This window comes from Pleurodeles waltl, chromosome 8 (genome assembly GCF_031143425.1).
Source record: "Pleurodeles waltl isolate 20211129_DDA chromosome 8, aPleWal1.hap1.20221129, whole genome shotgun sequence".
NCBI classification, from domain to species: domain Eukaryota; kingdom Metazoa; phylum Chordata; class Amphibia; order Caudata; family Salamandridae; genus Pleurodeles; species Pleurodeles waltl.
Genome location: NC_090447.1, coordinates 604,603,968 through 604,630,933, shown reverse-complemented (window position 1 = coordinate 604,630,933; position 26,966 = coordinate 604,603,968). Strand labels below are relative to the sequence as shown.

General features: G+C 41.7%; 1 protein-coding gene across 9 annotated transcripts in view; it reads right to left on the bottom strand.

The window, feature by feature from the left end:
- The window catches only part of MAP7D2 (MAP7 domain containing 2), a 361,083-nt gene that overhangs the window by 128,693 nt on the left and 205,424 nt on the right, over positions 1 to 26,966 (bottom strand). The gene's annotated exons all lie outside the window — the stretch shown is intronic.

The window sequence follows — 26,966 nt, the reverse complement described above, 5'->3', positions numbered from 1 at the left end:
AGGCAATGTATAAAGTATCTGTACAAAACACACACAGCAACACAATGAAAACACCACAACAAACATTCCACACAAGTTTAGAAAACTAATAAGCAGAAGTCAAGATATCAATTTTGAAAAAACAAACCAAAAATAGTGCATGGAAGTCAATAGCTCTAAACGGTTACCGGAGGTCGTGCTAGACTAGGATGGATCTGAACGTTCAGATCGACTGTGACGAGAAGCAGGCGAGCTACAGGACTCAAGCAGAGCACACTGAACAAGTACCTTGGATGGAGCAAGCATTGACATTGAGGATCGAAGCGAAGGCGATGAGTCTGTTCCGATCCATGCAGTCAAGTTGATGCGTTGAGCCTCACAGTTGGGTCCCGCGTAGGCATTGAACTCCGTTGAGATGTATGCAATATGTCATCATCAAGCCATGCAGTGATGTCCTTGAATCAGTGCTGCGTCATTGCTGAACCTCGCAGTTGGGTCCTGTGTCACAGTCGAATCAGCCCTGCATTAGAGTCGAAGGGCAATGTATAGGTTCCAAGTGGCACAACGGCGTGCATGTGTCGATTCTTGTGGAGAAGCAGCTGCAAAACCCTTTTCTAAGGCCCAGGACTGGATTGGCACCTCAGGCAAGGGTAGGACTCACAGATGGTACAGTCCAGCACAGGAACAAAGTTGCAGGCGGTCTTTGATGTCCCTGAGACTACAGGAGAAAAGGGGGCAAGCCAGCAAGCCCCTGGAGTAACTCTGGGTCAGATGAGAGGGTCCAGTCCTTCCTCAGCAGGGCAAAGATCAGCAGGGTGGCTCATCAAAGCAAAGAGCAGTCCTTCTTGGAAAGAAGTCCAGCAGCGTGGCTCTCCTTGCAGCACAGCAATCCTTACTCCTAGCAGAGTTCATTCCAGGTCCAACAGTTAACTGATTTGGTGGTGACAGAGACCCAGTTTTTATATGCAAATGTGCCTTTGAAGTGGGGGTGACTTAAATGAAGGGTCTTTGAAGTACACAGAGGTCCTTTCCTTCTAACCCCAGCTCCAAACAACCAGTAGGGGGGTAATCACCTCTTTGTGTGGGGGCAGGCACTTCCTATTCACGTGTGTCATCTCCCCTCTACACTTCCTGCCCAGGAAGAGCCATCAGAATGCAGTTACATGCCTAGGCACCCTTACCTTACTGTCTTGGCGCTGTCTACAGGGAATGCACAACGTGTAGCTGTCACTCACCCGAGGCCTGTATTGGAGATAGGCTGCAAGGCTCACAGAGCAATAAGAGCAGAGAAATGCCCACTTTCTAAAATTGACATTTCTAAAATACTAATGCTAAATCCGACTTTACCAGTAAAGAGGATTTATCAGTACCATTCCAATGATATGAAACATGATATAAAAATGTGTGTTGTTGATGTAGCTACTCCTTTCTGATCAGGAATTACAACTTAAAAGTGTATTATGGAATTCCCAATGCTGGCCTATGAGAGGAGAAGGTCTCACAGTAGTGAAAAATGACTTTACGAGTTTTTCACTACCAGGTCTTCTAAGTGTACATGTCCAACCTTTAACTTACATGGCACCCTACACCGTGGGCAACCTAGGGCCTACCTTAAGAGTGACCTATGTAAAAAAAAGGGGAGTTAAGGCTTGGCAAGTGGTTTTAAATGCCACACACAGGCTCTGCAGTGGCAGGCCTGGGATGTGTTTAAAGGGCTACTTAAGTGGGTGGCACAATCAGTTAATTTACAGGCCCTGGGTATATGGCATACCACTTTACAAGGGGCTTACAAGTAAATTAAATATGCAAATTGTGGATACACCAGTGTTACTATGTTTAGGGGTGAAGCACATGCACTTTAGCACTGGTCACCAGTGGTAAAGTGCAGAGAGTCCTAAGGCAAACATAAAGATACAGCACAAATGTGAGGCAAAACGTTTGGTGGAGACCACCCTAAGGCTGACAGGTCTAACAGAGTCGCCACAGAAGCAGAGCAAGGCAACATGGCCCCAGAATGATGATGGCAGCAACTATGGTACTACAGCAGGAGGCCCCTGGGGTTGAGGGCCATGGGCGAAGTGCAAAAGGGCAACTGCAGACCCCAAAGAGGCATGTCCCCCATGCAGGATCCAGTGAGCAAAGGTAGTAGGTCCAGCAGTTGTAGACAGTAAGGGTTGAACTCAAGACCACAGGCCCCTCTAACCTATAGGTAAGGTGTAATAGCAGTCAGGGGAGCCAGCTAGGCCACTCACCCTCATGGGAAGCAGCACTCGATGGTTCCCAGTGCATTCGTGGGCCATAAACTGATCTCTGAGGGTCATCACTCCAGGTGGTCTAGCCCCAGGATGCCCTGCCAAGGCAGGGCCTCAAAGGATGAGGTGAAATCGCATGTGCAGCTCCAGGGCCCATATGAGGGGAACTGGCAGTGGGCTCCACAGTAGCAGAAAGAGGTGGCTGGGGAGCAGCAGCACACATAGAGAAAGGAGATGTCATGTCCAGTCATCAATACCCCGGAGGGGGGCGGGAAGATCCCAGCGCTGTGGTTGACTCAGAACAAGAGGACCAAAACGGTGGGGCTGAGTTCCCGTTCCACTCTCGGTGTGCTCATCAGGGCAGTTTGGTGCCTACAGCTCTTCCGCCATCTTGAGCACTCAGCCTTGTCTGCGCGCTCCGTCAGTGGGACAGCAGGAAGGAGTCGGGAAAAGGTCCACTGGCACCAAAAGCAGGTCTGTATCCCCAAGACTGAGACCAACTTCCCTGTTTCTCCAGCAAAGAGTCCAGCTGCCGTAACAAGGTGGGAGCTCTAGGGGCAGCCACGGCGCTTCAACAAGCAGCAGCTTACGGCATGATGGCTGACTCCACCCTGACATGCTCCATGTAGGGATGAAGCATAAATGATTTTCATGACTAAGACTCTGAACATGAGGGAGGAGTCTGCTCAACAGTATTTTGCTTAAAATGTTACAGTTTACATTCAGTATATACAGGGGTCTATAAGAAGTAACAAACTCCTAAGGCTTATCCATCGTGAGGAGAGGGACTAGTAATGCTTCACGTTTGTCAGCAAAAGCATAATATCTTGAGATTATGTAGGAGCGCTTCAGAACATGTAACCCTTGCTGAATTGTTTCTTGTCTTCCATTTTCACGAAATCTTCAAACAATACCTAACCAACCTACTTTTTTTAAAACAGAGAGGTGTGGGTTACACAAAATAATGCCTGCCCGTCCAGAATGTGATGAGGGGGCTTGGTTCTCTCACATTTCACCATTATGCATTGGCTTTGGGCTTAAATGGGCCGCCAGGGTATGGTTTGATGTTTATTTTGCCCTTGGGACAAGTAGGCCGAACCCCCTCCAGAACAAACCCTTTGGCTGCCAGTTAACAATACTACATTATAGAGCAGGGAAGGGAATTGTCTGCAGTTGAGGTAATATTTGTGTCCATATGTTTATGCTGTTCAAGCTTGTATTTATGAATCATTAATGCAAAGCCTTTATTATCAGGGTGAGCGCTCTAAATGTATGTTGTAAGGTCGGGCAGTACTACTGCCAGTGGTTCCAGTAAAAAAAAAATTGTGCACTCACGTTTGCAAACTTAACAATAGGAGGCTACATGTAATGCTCCCAGAAGGCTCTCTGATTCGACACAAATATTTGCAGAAGCTTGAAAGCAAGAGTGATAATTATCAGAACTCCTATCTAAGGAGATTTCTGCCACTGTCGCCGTACTACATGGCACCAAAGGAACAAGTATTTTTTTTTTTTTTTTTTTTTTTACAGAAGTAGTAGATTTATTAAGGAACATGTCCCATGGCCAAATAGATATTTTATTAAATTCTACCCTCCTGGATTCCCCTGGAGGGTTGCCCCCCCCCCCCATGCACTGCAGGGATATATATATAACGTCCCTGCCTTCATCCGGGCTCCTTGGGTTCCTCTAAAGGCAGTTCTCCATACAGCAAGGTACACATGCACTACTTATCACAGTGACTGAATGGCGCATACCTTTCCCAGAGAGGAAGTGTGCAGAGACCATTATGTAGTATGTCCATTTGGAACAGACAGTTGAAAAAAATCCTTACGTGTGGAAACAAACTTTTCATCCCTGGCATTCGGTCCCCTGTTGTGCATAATCACACAAGTAAGGAAACACTCCTGCCTAATCGCCATAGGAAAGTGCACCTCTCTTCCCTCTCTGGACATCCACAACCCAAAGTCCTTTATTCCTACTCTATGAAATTAGCATGCTAACTAGTGAAATAACATGCTGGACAGGTGAACGGCTGCAAAGGCCATCTCTTCCGAGGTACCAAGTGGAATACCTAATAAGGCTTTGTCTACGGCTCCTTTCTGGAAAAGTGACACATCAGGCATGGCTGTGGGTCAATGCTATGAACAAGTAGTACCTGATGGGCACCTAAGCAGGATTCTACTAGGTACCCTTAATCTCACCAAGTAAGTAGACCTAATAGTGGTACTGCAACATGTTGCTTACTAACTACTTATATAAGAATGAGCACGTTTGGATTCAGGTGACGCAGCTGGAACAAGATCTCGGAAGACCAGCTGATCTCCACCCTCGCCCGTGCCCTGCCACCCAGCACCAGCGACCCCAACACTGCCGCCCTCAACCTCAAACAGTGGTTAGATGACTGCGCCAACACCCTCGCCCCACTCAGGAAACCATCCAACAACCGCACCAACATGAAAGCTCTCTGGTTCACCGCCGACCTTCAGGCCTCCAAGCGGGAATGCCAGAAAATTGAGAAGATATGGCGCAACAAACAAACAGAGAGCAACCACATTGCCCTCAAGACAGCCATCCGCAAGCATAACCAGCTCATCCGGACTACCAAAGGATCCTTCTACAAAGACCGAATCGACAACAAAGCGCACAACAGCAAAGAGCTCTTCAGCATCATCAAAAAACTCGCCAACCCAAAGTCCTGCTCCATCAAACCCCCCCCCAGCAAGACCTCTGCGACTCCCTCGCCACCTTATTTCACCACAAGATCACAGACATCCACGGCAGCTTCGCCTCCCCGATCCCCACGACCACCGCGGCCACCACTAACCCTAATGCACCCAACCACACCAACCTCTTGAGCACCTAGACCCAAACCAACGACGAGGACACCACCAAGACCATGAGCACTATCCACTCCGGATCACCCTCTGACCCCTGCCCTCACTATGCCAGCCAAATCATCGGCCCCCCCAAACTCCGTGCTATCTTCAACAGCTCCTTCAAGACCGCCACCTTCCCAGAAAGCTGGAAACACGCCGAAGTCAACGCCCTGCTAAAAAAAACCAAGGCACACCCCGAAGACCTCCTTCCCTTCCCAGCGAAGGTCATCAAGAAGATAGTGAACAGCCAACTGACCCGCTTCCTGGAGGACAACAGCACGCTACACATCTCCCAATTTAACTTCTGCAAGAACCACAGCACCGAGACCTCTCTCATTGCCGCAACCAATGACATCAGGATCATGCTCGACAAAGGTGAAACCGCTTCCCTCATCCTCCTTGACCTCTCGGCAGCCTTTGACACCATCTGTCACCACACCCTCCGCGCACACCTCCACGAAGCCGGGATCCACCACAAGGCCCTGGACTGGATCACATCCTTCCTCTCAGGTAGAACTCAGAGTCCGCCTCCCTCAGTTCTTGTTGAAAGCCACCAAGACCATCTGCGGAGTCCCCCAAGGATCCTCTCTCAGCCCAACCCTTTTTAACATCTACATGGCGCCGCTCGCCAACATCGTCCGATCTCACGGCCTCAACATCGTCTCCTATGCAGACGACACCCAACTGATCCTCTCTCTCACCAAGGACCTCGCCATTGCTAAGATCAATCTCCACAACGGACTGCATGCCATCACCAACTGGATGGAGATGAGCCGCCTCAAACTCGGACAAGACTGAGATCCTCAGCCTCGGCTCCAACCGCTCCGCATGGGACAACTCCTGGTGGCCTGCCACCCTAGGAACTGCTCAAAAAAATGAGGGACTGGGAGAATTATGGTCCAGTGTACAGTCTCCCAGGGCCTACGCATATAAGTAAAAATAGTACACTGTTCCAATAAGTGTGTATGCAGGGAGAGAGAAGGGGTCAGTATTGGCAGGAGAGCCCTCACACATCCACTAGGATGCTGAGCATCATCATTGGGCTATCTCCTTCGTCAGACCGGCACTGCAATGTCTGGCGGACCAACCACACATGGTGGTGGCACTCAACCGAAAGTAATGTAGCAGAGAAAATGATGATGCTCAGCATACCATACCTATATTCTAAATTCTCTTCCATATTCTCCCTGAAAGACCCATAGTAGATTCAGCTTTCTCTGTCCACAGAGCTCCCCCTCCTTAAAAGTAACTCAACAGCAACCCTCAACTAGCTGTCACACCACACCCACACTTCTTGCAGCCAGCTCCCTACCCCCAAGATAACGTACCTTGATCAGTCTCACCCTACACAATGATACATTTATCACCTTACTCCCAGTTTCTTCACTCTCTCCATCTTCACCAACACAAACTTAACACTTGTCTATGGGCCACATGAATCCACAAATTACACAATATTTGACTCCTCCACCAAACAGTACTTCTGATCCCTCTAATTCTCTAACCTCACTACACCCCTCTCCAGTCCCCAACTCACCTGTACCAAACAAGTCTAAAGTTCTCACTTGCAACTTTATGAATCAGGTTTACCATGCCTTTATCCTAGACCATTATTATTAGTCAAAACCCTGTTAAAGGTTCTCAGGGCACAAATCAACATATTTTTGCACCCTTGCTGATCCATCACTTTACCTCATTGTTCTATAAAGACAGACGTAACCTAGGTGAAGGAATTGGGTAACTTGTCGATGGGGTGAAAGCCCCACTCAGGCAACAACCACAATTCTTGTAAGGGCAAACCAAAAAAGTAACCAAATTAACCTGTTCTCACCCCTCTGATAACTTGGCACAAAGAAGTCAGGCTTAACTTAGAGGCAATGAGTAAAGTATTAATGCAGAACGCAAATGGTAATAAAGTGAAAAACCCAACACAATAAAAATCACAAAACAGATTTTAATAAATAAACTAACAGAACAACAGAAATCTGATCAGTAGAAGCAGAGATATTGAGTTTCAAAATTTTAGGTAGATATGCAAGGGTGTGGAATTTAATAAAATATCTACTTGTCCATGGGACAAGTTGTTTCTTAAATCTACTTGTCTGGTAAAATAAAATCTACTTGTCCCGTTGGTGCCATGTAGTGTGGTGACAAATTATGACAGCAATCTCATTATGTAAGAGCCCTGATAATAGCCTCTCTGATTATGCCAGGGCTACTACTATAGTAGGGCTTGAATACTTGCAATTTCAATCCCTACTATAGCAATTTCCTTATTTTGCCACCTGACCGCAGATCTACACACTTGGGATGGAAGAAGTAATAAGCAATTGTTCCAGGACTGAAAAGCCTTTGAGTCTGCAAACCAACTAACTTGCATGTTTTAAGGATTTTCACCAGCTCTCATCTAATCTTTTCCCATAATGAGAAAGATTGGAAATTTACTCCTGAGAAGGGCAGAAGCAGAAGTTCTTCTAGGGTTAGGGAAAAAAGTGGTTGGATCAAAAGTGAACTTGTAAACCCTTAACAGATTTTCACATGAGCAAATCTACACATGCATATTTGCTCGTACTAAAATACAGTTCACAAATAGTTTCTAGGAGTACGATTTCCTGGTCTACGTCTGTAAGCTCTTGTGAATTCATGAAAGCCAACAATTCAAAGACATATACCATGGGTGCATTTTTGTGACTTTCTTTAAGAATTGGGTCCCTAGTTAGGTCTGGCATTAACAAAGACATTTTGTTCTTATTAAACTTCTATTTCTCTTGCTATCTATCGGCTGGCTTTACTGTGAGTGATCGAATTCTGCTCTTCCACAAGGAGCATATTTGCACACAAAGTAGTTTTGTTCAGTACCAGGAACCACTGTGGCAATCACTGGCGTAACGAAATTGGACAGGGCCCCACTGCAAATAACATGGATGGCCACCCCACCTTCAGACTCACTCAGGGCAGGTGCTGTGCTGAGGGGGGCCCCCTAGCTGTGGGGCGTTAGTTTCAACTCCTGGCAAATGGGAGCAAACACCAAGTCTGCTATCAGCAGACAGGAGCATGAAAAATGCTCCTGCCCCATGGGAGTGTACTTTTTATCTCTTTCCCTGCACAAAGTGAGGTGGGCCAGGAAATAGGTGAAAGATTGCCTCTGCCTGCAGGACCCAGAAGATGGGGTCACTGAAATTTAGTTTGGACCCCCGGGGATGGGCTTCCTGGGGCCAAAACTGGCCTGGGTGGGGGGGCACCTCTCCTAAAAGCATACGCCAGGCCTTGGGGGTGAGGTCTCTATGAGGCTAAAATTAGCCCAGGGAGGGGGGACATGTGCCTTCCCTGCCCCACAGAATGTGCCGGCCAGGGGGATGGGGTCCTCAGGCCCCAATGCAGCCTGGGGGGGGGGGAAGGCCGCATGAACCCTCTTAAATATGTTGCCTAGCCCCGGGGATAAAAGTGGTCTGAGGATGGGAACTAGTGGTTGGCTGCGGTTGGGGAGTTGGCCACAGAAGCTAGTTTGAGGCCAGGCCTTTCTGCAAGCAGTGGGTTGGCCGCAGGGCGTGGCCACAAACCAGGACCTATGGCCAATCCATTGCCGCACATGGCCAAAGGCCGTGCACACCATGGAGTTGGATGCATGCATAGGGTTGACTGCAAGGCTTGGTCGCAGGACAGACACTGTGGCAAACCGAAAGCTGCGTGCCGCGGCAACTGGATTAACATATGGTAATTAACTATTAATTTACGTTTAAAAAAACATAGAAATTCACTGAAAAAAACAACGGTTACAGGGATGTTATAGCTAGGAAACAATTAAAAAAACTTAGAAATTCCATAGAAAATAACAATGGTTACAGGGATTTTATAGTTAGGTTTAGATCTTGCACACATAAAACCATAGAAATTCAGCAGTTATAGGTATCTCAAGAAACTATAACTCGTGACCCAAGGTAACCACAACTCGCACCCTAACCTTGCACTGCTAATTACCCCACATATTACATTAGCCATGACATCTTCATTGACATCATTGATAGTATTACTGCAACAATTGTAATAAAATTATTGATGTGAAAATTGTGCATGGCGGGGTGGGAGTTATAGTTACCATAGGGCAAGAGGTATCGTTTTTTGAGATAACTATAATTGGTGAATTTCTGCAGTTTTATGTCTTTAAAATCTGAACATAACTATAACGTCCCTGTAATCTTTGGTCTTTTTTTTTTTTCTTTTTTTTTTACACTGAAACAAATCGCCAGTAGGTAGTTATAGTTAGGTCTGCTTTTCTACAGAGGGAGTGCTTTTTGGTTTACTAATAACTTTGGCCCCGTTTGCCTAATCCTCACACATTTAAAAATAAATAATAATTGTGACCTCAGCTCCTTCCTGTAAAGATGACGAGTAAATAAGAGAGGTGTGTGTGTGTAGGGGTGTGTGTGTAGGGGTATGTGTGTAGGGGTATGTGTGTAGGGGTGTGTGTGTAGGGGTGTGTGTGTAGGGGTGTGTGTGTGTGTCCAAAAACAGAAAAACCTCCACGCATTTTCATGGACTTCTTCAAGATAGGTTTTTTAGCAAAAACTCAATTTCGTGGCCCTTGATATTAACAGAAAGTGTGTAAGAGATAAGTACTGTGATCAGTAGAATTATTATTATTTTTTATTTTTGTAAAATAGAGAAGTGTGAATGTACAGGTGTGTCATTCTTCACATACAACTACGCACACCCGTCATATCTGAGGTAGGTCTGAAAGAAAAGGCCAGTCCACCCTCACACATAACTATGCACACCCATCATCTGTGAGAGAGGTGTCAGCGCAGAGAACAGTCTCCCTCTACACTGAGTGTTGAAAGCGGTTCTTCCTTACACCCTACTATGCATACACATTATCCAAAACAGGGGTGTATGTGGAGAGGCTAGTCTCACCTCACATGCTACTATGCATGCTTATGACACTGTAGAGGGGTGCCAGTGGCGAGGTTAGTCCCTCTCTGTACTCTATGTACACCTGAGGCCTTGGGGAAAGTTGTCAGAGAGGCTAGTTTCTCCACTCGCCCATGTTAGTAACCATAAAAGCCAAGCACAATACAAATGATTAAATGATTAAAAGATATATAGAAATCTGAAGAAGAATAAAATGTATAAGTGTTGGGGCACATAACACAGTGCTAACGGATGATGATAAAAACACCAAAACATTTCCCCGAACGTACAGCAGCTTTAGAAAATGAGCCAACATTGAAAATCACTTCCTCATTATCTAGGAGTAGTAAAAATCTAAACACAATGCTGCAGTATCTAAGTTCAGAACAGTACTTCCTTAAAATTAGAGTAAAAAAAAAAAAAAATACATTCTAGTAGATTGTATGTAAATTTACAAAAACATAAAATGAAGCAGGGCAAAGATTTGAGACAGTTTATATGTTGATTGGAAAACAGAGTAAGAATTTGACAGTATCAGATTAAAAACGTAGGAGCAGAGAACGTTCCCACCTAACAAGCCAAATATGATTAGCAGAGCAGTTGAAATGCCTTAAATCCAAATATTTGCCCAAGATCACCCTCTCTGCAAAACATATTAGCTGCTCAGATTCCCTAAGTTGATAAAATGTGCTCAACACAGACTTTCCCCTTATGGAAACACATGAGGAAGGATAAGAAAAACATAACTCCATCAGGTGTGTAAATACAAAGTTAACATAGCTAATCCAAGGGATTTGCAAACCCTTATCCAGGGAAAGACAATCCATTATTATTTCCTTAGTTAAAATGGCCTCTGGGTTTTTTTCAGATCGAGAGCCTGAGTACAGCCGGACAAACCTGAATCAGATCCTCGAGATAATGCAGCTCAAGTTCTTTATGACTAATGTAAATAGCAGACAATACAGGGAGAGATAACAGCCTATGAAGGAATCTATTTTCTTCTTTTTGAATAGCATTACAATTCGAGATGTCCCAGACCTCAGCACCATATGTGGCAATCGGCGAATACTGAGATTTATGAATGTGGAGCAGTGACATTGGTGAACTGCCTCCTAAGGGTTAAAGGAAGCTACATAAAGCCCCATTAGCCCTGGAGAAATTTGCTGTGCGATGGGCAATATTTGGTGACCAGGGCCTTGAGCTGAGAAAAGGATGTCTAAATACAGGAAGGTGCTCTTACTAGTCAAGGAGTTAGGACCAATGGACAATGTAGTCATCGGTTTACACTGACGGCCACCTGGCATACTATGGGGCTTGGTGAAATTAGTCCTGAGGTCAAGCGAAGACATGAAATTAGCAAAAGCAAGCAGAAGGAGGCACAACGCTTTCAGAGTCCAGGCCATAAGCCTGCATCTTCCACGTACAAGAGTGCTGGAATGGTCTTTCCCCTAATTATTGGGACATCTTGAGTGGCACCTGTAAGCGAAAAATGCAAGTTGTTTATATATAAAATAAACAAAAAAGAGGAGCCAGCACACTGCCCTGTATAACACCACAGTGGATTTCAATATCTCCAGAAACCTCTCCCTGCTGGCTAATACAGACACTTGCCCTCATACCCTCATGCAAATAAACTAAAAAATGTGCCAAGACAATATCAAGTCCCTGGCCAATCAGAGTGTGCCATAATTTAGCTCTGTTTACACAGTCAAATGCCACAGTCAAGTCCATAAATGCGAGATACACAGGTGAATGTTAAGCCAGTGTATAATTACCTAGCACCAGGTTGAGATTAAGGCATTGTTCTATAGTGCCTAATTTAAGTCTGAACCCAAACTGACATCCGCTTAAAATAGTCCATGTGTCCACCCACTCCATTATCTTATTATATATAATCTGCCCTAATTTTTTAGCAGTACTATCTATAAGAGAGATTGGTCTATAACATGACGTGCGCAAGCGGTCACCCTTTTTAAATATGGGTACTATGATAGACATTCGCCATGAGCTAGCTAGGGTAGTATGCAGCAGGCCATTAAAAATGTTTGAGAGGCGTATGGCCCAAAAGGAAGCGTTAGATTTAATCAAGTCAACGGGTACCTCATCAGGGCTGGGTTCCCTAACTGCTTTTACTTACATTAATCGCAAGTTAGACCTCAGACAATGTAACAAACAAAAATAGAAACTTAAGGCAAATCAACTCCCAAGGTAGCAGCAGAGAGCTGTGCCGCATACATTTCTCTAGAATGCTCCTCCCACCTACTACTAATAATATGACAAGAGATGGTCATGAGAGTCCTAAAATTAGTCTTACTTTAAAAAACAATGGTCCAGAACAACTTCGAACTGCACTAGTGCGAGGCCTGTAGACACGATTCTCATCACAAAGAGACAACTTAATTGCGGAGCTTGGCAACAATTGATTTATATGCCTTATGTAAACTGCACACTAAGCGAGCATCCCTAGGTTTGGCCCATAATGCAGTGCGAAGGCCCCTATAAGCTGCAGAGCACTCAGCGTTAAACCATCTGGGATTGTCAGAAGTTGGTTTCACAGATATGAGTAAGCGCTCCTTAATTTTGCCACATAATTTAATAAATGCCTCCACCAACTGAGTGCCCGGGGCCTTTTCAGATAAATATGCAAACACTAGAACAAGATTGTCACTAATAAATGCGTTAAAAAAATGACCGGCATTACACAATCTTCAAGCCACCCTCACGTTATTGGTGGTGGGTTGAAGATTATAAACACCCATATCTCTCCTAATTTTATTCCCGTGGGATTGCCAATTCGATTGGGTTGTGGTTGCTAAAGGTCGTCGAGACGACCGTACCATGTTGGAGTCGGTCAGCCAAATTATCGGGAACAAAAAAATAATCAATAACACAGGGGCTCCCATTAACCATAAATATGAGTACCTTACTATTATTAGGTGATAAAACCTCTAATGTGATAATCATAAAGGCAGAGTCAAGAAGAGTAAGTAATTCATGGCCTCGTGGGTCAGTCCAGGTGCTGATGGTTGCCCAAGCAAATTTTACACAAGTTTCAAAATCATTTGAGACATGCACATTAAAATCACCGGCCAAACAAAGATAGAATAGATATCCCATTGTCACTGTCTTATCCACTAAATCAGGAGTAAAATCAAATAAAATTGTAAACTTTGAATCACGGATATTTACAAAGTCATTATTATAAATAATTATAATGTATAAACAAAACTTGGACCTGAAAGCTATAACTTGAAAGCTATTATTGTGAGTCCCAATTACTTTTGCTATGTCTTCAGTATTAGTTCTTACCCAAATAGCCAGCCCCCCCAGCGGCACAACTTCTACTAGAGGGCTTAGGCAGGATAAAAAAAACATTGGTGTAGAAGTAGTATCCCATGTTTCCTGCAATAAAATATCATAGGCCCGGATAAAATTCTGCCAATCTGGGTTCCGGATTTTAGATTTTAAACCTGCCAGGTTCCAACTTAAAATTCTCAATCGAAAGCTGGCAATGTTTAAAGCAGACGTATGAAGGACAGGAGCTGGGCCCCTGACCCCAAATTTCAAACTAGAAGTAGCAGTTTCCATGGCTTTGCTGTGTAAAGTGCCATGTCCTTCTCCTGGCTGCGAAAGTACTGTATGAGCTGACACTAGTCAATCCACGAATTCAAGACCACTCAACAAGGGCAATGCAGTGCAGCAGGGAATTACTCCAGAGGGATAGGATATAGGATAGGAAAACCCCTGCTGAGAAGCATGCGGTTCGTAGAAAAATCCCAGAGGCAAAGCAGCAATATTTGTTTCACTATGCTCATTGGATTCCTTTACACTAAGTATTCGATATCCATTAGATGGCTTCCTAAAATGTGTAACAATACAATACCCGTAGATGGATTTCTAAGAATAACCATGCCTCCTCACTCTAACCACCAGCAAGATCTCATTCAGGTTCTGAGTGACGAAATGTTTATGCCTAAATAACAAATAAATGACCTTCCATAAAAGTTGGCTCCTTGTCTCCTGCTGGCCAACTTTCTGGCCGGGAGCCCCGTCCAACACTAATACAGAAGCGCAGGCTGGAGATGCACTGTGTTACTTAAGAAACTGTTATGGGAGCAGGGTTCATGGCATAAATGTGATTGTGGGTGAAAAATGTACTAGTGCTTAGACAATATAGTGATGTGTCACTGTTATGAACTATTGATCAGTATGTAACTTATTTTTATTTTTTTTTGTCTTTTTTTAGGAGTAAAATGAAACTTGTGCCTGAGGAAAGAAATCAGAAAAAAAGAGCCTTGTTTACGGAAACAGGGTTATTGTGTTGTTGAGGAACAACTATGTCTTGAAGCACAGTGGTTTCAGGCTGGAAGGATATGGCAGTGACTGGACCTTTGTGCAGTTCAGCAGTAGGAGCTAACTCTGCCCGAGCTAGGTTTTGTGAACTGCAATTCATAGATATGGTGCTTTGCTGAAAATGTCATGCCATCTAGTCTCCTGATATATACTTTACACTGAATACTCTTTGGCAGGCTAAGGTGGCTAAAAGACTGGAATAGAAGTGCTGTCGGAATCAAAGTTCGGTAGGCAAATAAAGCAAAAAGAGGAGACTATGGCACCTGCTGATGAGTGTGAAAAACATGTTATAAGATATATAGCAGTTTGTTTAAAAGTTTTTCATATAGTTTGTTGATATAGTTATTCTGGTTCTGCGTTGTTGTTAATTTGTTTTGTTGCAATAAAAAAGTTTAAAGTTACTTTTGATTTCCTTGCTTAATACGTATTATTAATTTAAATTTTATTATAGCATTGCAGTAGTCTCCAAAACTGGCAGTTCCATCGTCAGGGACTCTAAATATGCTGATGCATGTATAAGTATCTCTATGGCAGTATGGACATCTTTTATTCTACAGATGCTTGGTAATGGAGAAGCCAATTATTTTGTTATACAGCTACAGTGACTTGTCATGCAACAGTGAGGTGTTAGTAGGGAGATCAGTCATGGTCCACGTTGTAATACAGGGACATGTGATAGAAGAGAGAGTTTTTGGCAGAGAGAGCAGTCTGTCTTCATACTCTAATACACACTCCTATCAGCTGCTGTGCACACAGTATTATGTATGACTGTCACCACTGGGAGAAGTCTGAAAGAGAATTGAGTATGTCTTTGTAATAAAGTATCAACACCAGTTGTGCAAGACACAGTGGGCACCAGAGGGGATCCTCCATTTTATAGTCTACTATGGACATTCATCACTATTAAGAGAGGCATGTACAGAGAAAACAGTTTCTACCCACAGTACACTTTGCTCATGTTACTCTGGGGAGATTTCTCAGCTGAGAGGGCTGGGTGTTTCCATAACAGTCTCAATAGTTGTTTTATAAGGAGGAGTTTTCAGCAAAGTTGCAATTTCATCTCTACACTTGTACATTTGTCTTCCTGTGGAGAGCTGTGACTAGAGAGGTAACCCCCTTTTCACACGCTAATTTGCACACCCATCATCCAAAACACAGGTCACAAGAGAGTGGCCAATCTCTTCCCACACTGTAGTATGCAGCCTTATCATGCAACACAGTTATGACAGCAAACAGGGAAGTTCCTCCCCACAGCCTATATATACCGGTTGTCCTGGGAAGAGGTATGAGCAGAGAGATACATACTAGTGAGACTGTGAAAAGGTGCGAGTGGGCAGGTTGTGTCTCCTTATACCCTACTGTACACACTGGATACCTTCATGCAAGGTCTGAGTGAAGACTCCAGTGTCTCCCCATGGTCTACTTTACAAAGTGTTTAGGCTGTGGAGAGGAGTCAGTGAGAACCTCAGTTTCTCCTTACACCCTACTGTACACTGTTATACTGTGAAAAGATCTCATATGAGAGCCTACTTTCTGCCCACATTTAACTAATGGGGACTATAAGGTTTAAGTATTGTAATACAGGAAAGTGTAAATCTTTCCTCTAAAAAGAGTTCAAGATCTCGCAAGACAGGCGGAATCATAAAAAAAGTAATGGGGTGCACAAAATCTTGATGCATGGTGTTACTGGCGAGACTGTCTCCTCACACCCTACTATGCACTGCTGTTATACTGTGAGGAGTATCAGAGGAGAGGCTACTTTCTCTCCAGACCCTAGTAGTGAGGACTATAAAGGATAAGTATTGTAATATAGAAAAGTGTAAACTTTCTCTCAAAAAAACTTCATGACTTTGCAGGATCGTAAAAACAAATAGTGGCGTAAAGAAAATCTATCTCAAGAGAAAGGTTTTAGAACAGAGTCTTGTGTGTTTGGACAGTCTTATACTTATACCCTACAAAACAGAGCTATTCACCATTAAATATATTTTTAATGTTTGAACTTCTGAGACTCTCACACCAGACAGAGAAATATACCAGTGAGTGCAGGCATTTGGGTGTTCCCTTTCTCAGAAATGTAATTACCCTTCCTCCCCAACCCCCCAAAAAAGGGACATATACCATGAAATAATCACATAATCTTGCAATACGGTGGTTCTGACACGTGCCTTTATGTTTTTAGTGTGTAATGTTCAGTTACACATAGAAATGGATGCATTCCTCGATGTTATTAAGAAAGATCCTGTTCCTTTCTGCAATGAAGTGCACTCCATATCGCCTTTAGACTTCTGGCATATCAAACCGGATGTTATGACATATATAGCCCATGCCATGGTCACTAACAAAGGCAGAAACTGTTATTGACATGCTTCCGGGATTTCTCAATCTTAAGACAAAACCTTTATGACCATTGCCATTTCTGCCTTTGCCATATATTAGAATATACAACAGCAGTTTGAGGAGAGGCATCAATTGTGAAAAGGCCTCAGTCATTTGGATTTTAAGCAACACCTGTGACTGTGCCTAGGTCATTGCCGCCACACTGCATTATCATCAGGTGTACCCTGTCCCCCTATGGTAAACCTGGTAGAAGAGGGCCTAGTGTTTGTCTAACCCTTCTACACTAACCCTGTACTCTCTTCAGAGATATTAGTAGAGATCCTGCTGTCTGTAAACCCATTCAAAAACTATATTCTGTCAGAAGGAACACCTTTCTGAAGGGGTAGATTACTCACTAATCCTTTTACACATAATCTCTGGCAAGGATATTAATACAGAGGGAATGTTCTCATAGAAGTGAGTCAATCACTTTCTAAACACCAAACTTCAAACCTCCCATTTTAAATCAAAGTGAATTATCCCACATTTCCCCTCTGGTAAAATGTAGTAGGGTAGGGGCTAGTGTTTGTCTGAGGCATTTTACACACACACCCTTTACTATGTTCAAAGATATTAGTGAACACCTTACTGTTTATAAAGCCATGTAGCACAAGCAGTACTAGCTCTCAAAGGTTTTCTACACAAAGCAGTTTTTGTCTGATGAGCTGTCCCTTTGAGAGACTGCTCTTACAGGGTAGTATGAGATAATATTACTATGAGATGAAACTGTACCATGCAGAATGTATAGCATGCTGAAATATAGTGCACAGGATCTACTTCTTCTCTCAAAGCATCTACAGAGACTGTCTATTTTGCTCAGTTGAATCATTAGAGGAGGTGATCTTACTATATTGAGCAACCCCACTCCTATTCACTCAGACAAAACTTCCTTAGAGAGGGTTAAGTTCCTCAGAAAGCTTTTCACACCCAGCACGCAGAGATCTTGCAATAGAGAGGCTATGTTGTCTTAAAAGAATTACCCTTTATACACTTGTAAGAAAAGGAGCCTCTCTCCTGAATCTAAACCACAGAGAATATGCACCCTGTTAAAGTGTGATATTACAAGAACCAGTTTGCATACATCCTTCTACATACATCCTTTATTCTCTTCAGAAATGTCAGTAGACAGATACCACTTTGTGACGTGAACCAAACTATGTTAACTCTGAGAAACATCTGTTCAGAAATATGGGTTTATCATTAAAGCCATTCACACCCACTGTATAACCTGTACAGGGCTGTCAGGAGAGATGGGGTGCTGTTATAAATGTGAACCATTCACTCTATATGGGCATGTGTAACAAGAAGTTACTGATCATGAAACGGTACCATCACCAAAGTGTACCCTGTTTAAATCTGATAGAAGAGGGCCTGGTACTCGTCTAAACCCTTCTACACCAACCCTTTACTCTCTTCGGATGTATAGGTAGAGACCTTAGTGCCTGTAAACCCAGTCATATTCCATCTTCATTAAGAAAAGACAGCATTGTGCAGGAGTTAATAAGTCACTAAACTCTTTCTAAACTCTTTTACACCCAAGCTATAACCTCTTCGGACCTATTAACAGAATGGGAATGTTCTGATACAAATGAGAATCACTCTGGTATTATATGAAGCTTTATTGCCCATCTCCCCTCTGGTAAAATGTAGTAGCACAGAGGCTACTGTTTATGTAAGACCTTTTAGAAACGCACCCTTTACTCTGCTCAAAATATTAGTACACACTTTGCTCTTTATAAAGCCTTGTAGCACAGGAAGCACTAGCTCTCTGAGGCCTTCTGTTACATGACATTATACAAAGCAAGAATGTAAAGCAAACAAATATAGTCACAAGGGCTACCTTTTTTCTCAGTGCTTCTACAGCGACTGCCTATTCTGCTCAGAAGAATCATTAGAGAGAGTGGTGTGACTGTAATGAACTAAAAACCCTATTCACTCAGACAAAATATATCTAGAAAGGGATCACTTTCTCAGTAAAGTCTTCCACACGCAGGCCACACTGTCAACAAATGTCTCAACAAAGAGGCTAAGATGTCATAAAAACAAAGAAGCATTTAGTCTGTAAACACTTAGAAGTAAAGGAGTCCCTCTCTCCTAAAAGTGAACCATAGAGAATCTGTGGTTTGTTAAAGCGTGATAATAGAAGGCCTGCTGTTTGTAGTGATCCTTCTACATACATCCATTATCCTGTTGAGAAGTGTCAGTACACAGATAACTCTTTCTGATCTAAATCAAACACCCTCTTTTCTTTGAGAAAACATCTGTGAGAGATATTGGTATAATACTAAATACTTTCGCACTCATCCTTCAACCTGTTTAGGGCTGTCAGGGGACATTGTGCGCTGTTTTAAATGTGAACTATTCACTCTGTAAGGGCTTGCATAGAAGGGAGTTACTGTTTCATGAAACAGCACCACAAGCAAAGTGTGCTCTGTTTAAATCTGGTGAGAGAGGGCCTACTGCTTGGCCATTCTACACTACCCCTTTACTCTATTCAGATGTATCAGTAGAGACCTTAGTGCAAGTAAACCCATTCATTCTCCATAGTCTCTCAGGAGAGATACCTTTGTAAAAGGGGAAATTGTTCACTAAACTCTTTTGCACCCAAGCTATAACCTTAACAGACCTATTAGTAGAGTGAGAATTTTCTGATACAAGAGAGACAATGACTCTGTATATAATTTTATAACAAACCTCTGATTTTACATTAACTGTTATTGTCCCTCATCTTCCCTCTCGTAAAATGTAGCGGGGTAGAGGCCTATCTGTGTAAGGCCTTTAGATACACACCCTTTACTCTGTTCAAATATATTAGTATACACCTTGTTTTTTTTAAAGCTATGTAGCACAGGAGGTACTTTCTCTCTGAGGCCTTCTATACAAAGCAGTTGGTCTCTGTTGATCTGTCACTTAGTGAGATTGCTGTAACAGGGTAGTTAGAGATAGGATCACTGTTTCATGAAACTTTACCAAGCAAGAATGTATAACCTGCTGATATACAATGCCTACTTTTTCTCTCAATATTTCTACAGAGACTGTCTATTCTGCTCAGAGAAATCATTAGACAGAGTGTTGTGACTGTAGTGAACTAAACACCCTGTTCTCTCAGACAAAATATCTCTGGAAAGGTATCACTTTCTCGGTAAAGCCTTTCACAGGCAACCCTCACTGTAAACAGATGTTTCAACAGAGAGGCTGTGACGTAATAAAAAACAAAGAAGCATTTAGCCTGTATACACTTATAAGAAACGAGGTCACTCTGTCCTAAAACTGAACCATAGAGAATCTGATGGTTGTTAAATGGTGGTAATAGGCTTACTAAATACACCTCTTATCTTCTTGATAAGTGTCAGTATAAATATAGCTCTTTCTGATCTGAACGAAACACCCTGTTCACTGTGTGAAAACGTCTGGTGAGAGATATTGGTGTATTACTAAATACCTACACATCAATTGTTTAACTTGTTAAGGGCTGTCAGGAAAGATGGTGTAATATTCTAAATGTGAACAATTCACTCTGTATGGGCTGACATAAAAGGGAGTTGCTGTTTCAATAAACAGTAGCACAAGCAGAGCGTAGCCTGTTTAAATCTGGTAGCAGAGGACCTAGTTTTTGCCTAAAACCTTGCATGCTAACCTTTTACTCTCTTCAGAGATATCAGTAGAGACCTTGCTTTCTGTAAACCCATTCATACACCATATCCTCACAGAGGAGACACCTTTGTGCAGGAGTGAATTATTCAGTAAACTCTTTTACACCCAACACACCTATGAGTAGAGAGGGGTTGTTCTGACAGAAGTGAGCACATTACTTTGTACAGAATTATATTACATACCTTTGCTTTTACATCAAACTTTATTATCCCTGATCTCCCCACTGGTAAAATGTAATAGCACAGAAGTAGTGTTTGTATGAGGCTTTTTACGTACACTCTTTGCTGTGTTCAAAGATATTAGTGGACACCTTGCTGTTGATAAAGCTGTGTAACAAGAGGTACTAGCTCTGAAAAGCCTTCCACACAGAGCAGTTGATCTCTGTTGAGCTGCCACTTAAAGAGACCACTGTTGCAGGGTAGTATGACATAGGATCATGCTTTGATGAAACCGTACCATGGAGAGTGTATAGAATGTTAAAACTTAGAGTTTCTTTTAATTTTTCTACACTCAGTATATGTTGTATTAGTAACAAGTCTGTAAGAAGAAGAAAAAAAAAAAACACATTATTTTATTCTCTCTGTCAGGCTTCCAGACGTTTGATGATGCCATCAAAACTAAAGAAGAAAAAGATAACAAATAAGTCTCCAAACATCAAACAGAGCTGACAAAGAGAATGATGGCAAAAGAAAATACAAATCAAGTATGAGCAGCCAGTTCTTTTTTAACAAAAAATAATATGTTCATGTAACTTTCTTCTAAAGGTGTGAGCAGAATGCAACATATGCCTAAAGCTAACAAAAAATCATATTATTCTTTGATAAAAGATAACACCATAAAAAAGAGCCTAACCAGACAGATTTCAGCAAAAGAAATCTAAAGAACTTTGTCACACGTTCTTTCATAGAAGAGTAGTATAAAATATTATGAGAAGCATGACAGTAGAAAAAAAAAGCAAAAGAGCTTTGCAAAACCAAAACATTTTTGTGTCTAGTTGACAAGACGTTCGCATCAAAAAGAAAGCGAAAGAGAATGAGATGTATAGGTTAATTGATTAATTTACTGAAGAAAAAATGTTGCCAGAAGGTTCAAGTGAGTAAAGCACACTGTTGTATTATTTTTCAGGTAGACTGGAAACACAATTTGAATGAGGAGAGTTATGTACAAGCAAATCAGTTAGTATTTGCAATTAATAGAGATGGTTATGGATATGAAACCAATGAAGGTAAAATGGAAATTATAAAGCAGTGCCTAGAATTGAAGAAGAACAAATAACTAATGAAGTATTAGGTCAACTTCCTCAAAATCCTGTTTTCAGGGAAATATAGAGACATGCAACATAAGAAAACAGTCTATTCACAAACAAGCTCTTCCTGAAAAAAACAGCAAAGGAACTGTAAAACAAAAAGGGAATCTCCTCCAAAGCCTTGATCCTTGTCAAGTAAGGAAACTTGCAAACCTTCAAGGACATTCATTGGTGTGCTTACCATACCAGATCTGTGACAGTAATTTCCACCATTCCCAAATGCTGTCTGTACGCCATAGTAAAAGGTGTAATCTTGTAAGAAGACTGTATTTTGTAAAATGTCCAGCTCTTTAGGTTCAAAAATGAAATTATATGCTATTGAGCGGTAGTCATTCTGAAGTCTTTTCTGTTATAGATGACATTCAGATGCAATACTTTGGGCCAGAAAGGTCAAGTGAATGGTCTGAGATAGTTGTTGAGAACAACACTGAAATTTCTAATACTAGCAGTGTTAGCTCATTTTAAAAAGTAAATTGATGCATTTGCAAGAATAACTGCAGAAATTCTAGAAAACATGTACGTTTGTTATAGGCAAACTCACTACAAATTGATAATGAGCTAGTGCAATGGTTTAAACTTGCTGTGTATTTGATCATTGAAGGTAGGTTTGACGTGCCTAAATCAGATTGTCTGTAAACACTGTATTGACAAACTGGAGGATAATAAAATGCATGCTAGAGGAATTCATACATATTGGACGTTTTTCCAATTCCTCAGCTTCAAAACCTGAATGTGTATGGGACAATTCTCATACAAATAGTACATCAATTCCAAACCGTTGGAGCCTAAAAAGAAAGTTTAAAAAAATCCTTATTCTGAACTACTAAAAGGTTTGAAAGGTAAGGTTGGGTACTTGCCTTTGAATATAAAGGAGAATATTGCAACTATGGGGGAAGATCAAAAAGAAGAACCACTAGTGGTTTTAGTGAACTGAGTACCTATCAAAGACCAAGAATGTCAGGAACTACTTGTTAGCATTGATAGGGTTAAGAGTGCTTTAAAATATCTTAAAATACAAAATGTATTTTACAAAGATGCTGTAGAAGACCATGTTACCTGTCTTATGAGAGAAAGTTCCACATCAGCTTCTTCTGCTCAGTTTGAAAAAGCTGATTTGGGTAAAGAAGAAATATATGAACATTACTGCGTTCACCCTCTGCATTCCAGAGATATGGTGGGTAATGCTTTATAACTGTACCAAATGAAGCAAGTAAAAGGAGAACCAGTAAGTGTGTGGGAAAATAATTTAGAATTTAGAAGCACCATCTGTTTTCGAGGTTTACTACAAGACAAAGTGGTCCTTATGATGAATGTCCACTTAATTCCTTCTAGCATCAGAAAATAGATCCAGTAGAATGTACTCAGAAGATTCCCGCTTTGGGCATATATATATATATTTTCCACCTTTTATTTGAGAGTGATCTCTCAGTGCTATCATATGCTGTTGGACATGCTATGAGAACACACACCCTGTTTAATGACAATTTTGTGAGAGATTGTGTGGAAAAAATACATGGTGAAGGTGAGGTACTAACAAAAATAATTTGATGAATGTTATGGCTTGCCAACATGTTACAAATGAATATTGGTTCAGTCAAGTTGGTGAGCTAAAATGTATGTTACGCAATCTAGGTTCACCCACTTGACGTATTACTCTGAACTGTGCAGAGTATGCTTGGGTTGACTGCCATGCCTTCCCTCAGGCAAGCTAATGCAAATTGTCCAGGGTATAATTCAAGTTGGCAGTTGAATTGAGTACTATTGATACAGCAAATGTTTGTAGATGCTTAAAACACAGATTTGAAGCCATGCTTCATCTTATCTGCAATAAAAGGATTCAATCACTAGGTGAGGTTGTGGACTTCCTTGGGAGAGAAGAAAATCAAACAAGAGTAGCACCACATATACATATGTTATTGAGGGTGAGAGATGCACCAAAGTTTGGTGAAGATACTGATGAGTCAGTGTTGTCATTCATTGACCAATAAGTAACTTGTGACTTTCTGGAAGAGTTTCAGAAGAGAACTCTTAGACAACAAGTCTTGTGATTCCAGTCACATAAATGTGTCAAATACTGTCAACCGAGATAATAGAACAAAAGGGAAATAATATGCTATGGCCTCAATACGAGTTTGGCGGAGAGGATTACTCAAACGTGACGGAAATCCCGTCCGCCGTATTACAAGTTCAATTATATCCTACGGAACTTGTAATACAGCGGACAGGATTTCCAGCACGTTTGTGACTGCGTAATCCTCTCCGCCAAACTCGTAATGAGTTCCTTTGTGTTGTTTTGGATTTCCTAGGCCTATAATCTCTAAAGGAAGAGTGAACACTTTTATGACTGCAGTTATTCACACTGTTGCTGGGAACTCTCCTAAAAACACAATCTGAAAAAAAGTGAGGCTGCAAAATTTAAATGTTTACAATACAGTAATCCTGACCATGTGGATTGCCACATGGATATTCAGTTTCTAGCATATAATTCTACTGCTGTAGCTCGATAGTTCACTGCATATATAACAAAGTCAGTAAACCGAGATGAAGGACATATGGGAAGAGATAAAAGCAGCAAAGTCTAAGTAAAAAGCTTTACAGTTTCAGCTCAAAGGTGCTTTCACACAGGGGAAACCAGATCCTATAAAGCTTGTGATAAACAGATCTACAAGCTTATACAGGAAGTTCAAAGCAATAAGTTGGGCACGTTTTGGCCTGGTATCAAGACGAAACTGTGTGTTGAGACCATTTCCTGAAATTGAGTAGCTTGCTTAGTTTGATCCAAAAAAGTACAGAGCTCCTTAAAACAAATATGATGAACACTTATTACCCCATTCGAAATGTCCATCTAGAAAACATGTGTTTGTCTGAAGTATTACAGATACAGAAATAATGAAGATGAATGAGAACATGGAGCAAAAAAAGTTTGGGGTGACTGACTGTAATAGATGGTTAGTGAGACATGCAAAACCAAGTCTCAATCATTGTGAATTGAGGTGTCAAACAGGCGAGAAAAGAGAATTCTTTTACCTCACTCTGTTGCAACATTTTAAACCTTGGTGTTCAGAAACTGAACTGCTAGATGACTATAGCTGCTACAAAAATGCGTTCAATGCAGTCAATGATAGCATCCAATGTAAAGTGTGTCCAATATATCAGAAAACGTTAAATGATGAAATCCAACAGGAGGAAACAATTGATGCAGAAGTTGCAAAACAAAGTTTACAATGCAGCCAGAGCTGTCAGGATTCCCTTGGTCAGCCTATTATTTAAAATAAGGCATTCATAGTCATGAAAGATGTAGAAAATGCTATGGGGTCAAGTGAGCAGTGAGCGAATTGATTTAGAAAGTATAATCTCACAGCCAAATGAAAAAAACGCTATAACAAAATCTGTAGAGCATGAATTGCTACATGACAACTCTGAATGTACTTGTAAAACATTCAAGCCTACACTTCTCTGTTAGTGGCAGGCAAGTACAGAGAAAAGTTTTATGATTAAAGTGCTCACTGCATTAAATAAAAATGTCCAGGCACTAGCATACAAGGTAAAGTTCATATCCAAAGGTTCATAAGTAGAACTATTTCCTTGTATTTATTGAATAATTCTTCTTCAGTGTCGTCACAAAACAGTCCAGCCAGCACGTTTCGTCATGCGACCAATCCCCGCTCTGAGTTCATCAAGGCTCCGCTAAATGAAAAAAAATCGAAAATTCCAACAATTTAAAAGTTCTTGGTGTTATCTACTCTCAAATCTCTTCCAAAATCCCATGATATGCCAACACTCCAAAGATCGGTGTGGCTCCTACATGTAATATCTCAATGACGGCATAAGTATAACCATATCTTCCAACTCAAACGGCGTGTACGCATTAATGTCCGTCATTGCATTTGTTCAGAGAAAAACTAGCTGTGACCTATCGTGTTGTGACTATTCCTACTGGACTAGCTGTTCACAACATTAAAGGAATTACATTGCACAGACTACTTCTGTTGCCTGTGGAACATGACAGCAAACTAGAATACCTAAGGTTATCTGGTGATGCTTGTCATGAGGTTTCCAAAGTTCTCAAGAAATTGAAAGTTCTGATTATTGATGAGGATAGCCTGGTATCTAACCTTATTCTAGATTTCATTCATCTGAGGATGCAAGAGGTCCTCAGAACGGACTATGATGTTTTGTTTGGAGATCAACACGTCATAGTTTTTGGTGAATGGCCAGCCAGTTTTTTTTTTAAACTTGTGTATGAATAAACTAAAAAGTCATCAGAGAGTATTGGAAATGTTAACATATGGTTGCATTTCCAGTATGCTGAGTTGACAGAAAATATGAGACAGTCAGCAGATCTAGAGTATGGGAATATACTAAAACACATGAGAATAGAAATAATTAGCAAAAAAGCTAAAAAAGCTATTGCTTCTCGCATGGTTAGGTCTGTATTCCAAAACAAGAATTCACCAACTTCTCTAATGCAACATATTATGAAAACTCCGAAACATATTGTGTGCCTGATGCAAAAATTAGACAAGTACACAAAATTTAACTTAGAAATGCTTCATTTGGAAAACAGGAGATAGTAACTCCTACTAGTAAAGACAAATTTTGAATATCAAGGTTTAAACTTACTACCATGTCAGTCGGTGTTAAAGAAACTGGAATCTTTAGAGAAGACTCTAAACGCCTGTAAAAAAATGCGGAGTAATTTAGTGGAGAAATCGGAATGTACCTTCTTGATGAGAGAAGAGTAAATGCTGACTCATCATGTGTGATAGAGTACCTGGCGTGACGCCTCAGGTAGAAACTATAGATCTCACTAACACCCAATGAACCCTCCCCCACCCATGCAGGATTCCCCTGAAATTCCCCCTCTTGCTGTTATTTAGTTGCACTCCTTCTCCAGCAGTTTCTATTTTTACCCTGACCCTCCTTATTCCACAGTTCTCACTCAGAGGTTCAGATATTCCTTTCAAGAAAGAAAAGGGGACTGGAAGATTAACTGGTCCAGTGTACATACTCCCTACTCATAATGTATCAATCAACAGAGTACACTGATCCAAAAAAGACAAGACGTCACAGAAAAACTTCAGGTGTCTCAGGTATGGGTGAATTCAGAAGCAAAGGCACTCATGTATCATTATTGGGCTTGCTTCACATCAGACTGGCACTGCAGTGTCTGACGGGACCCTTGTGGGGGCCTCTTTGCCAGAATTTTGAGAAAGAATAAAGGGTAGAACAAGGCTGGAGAGAAAGAAATAAATGTTAAA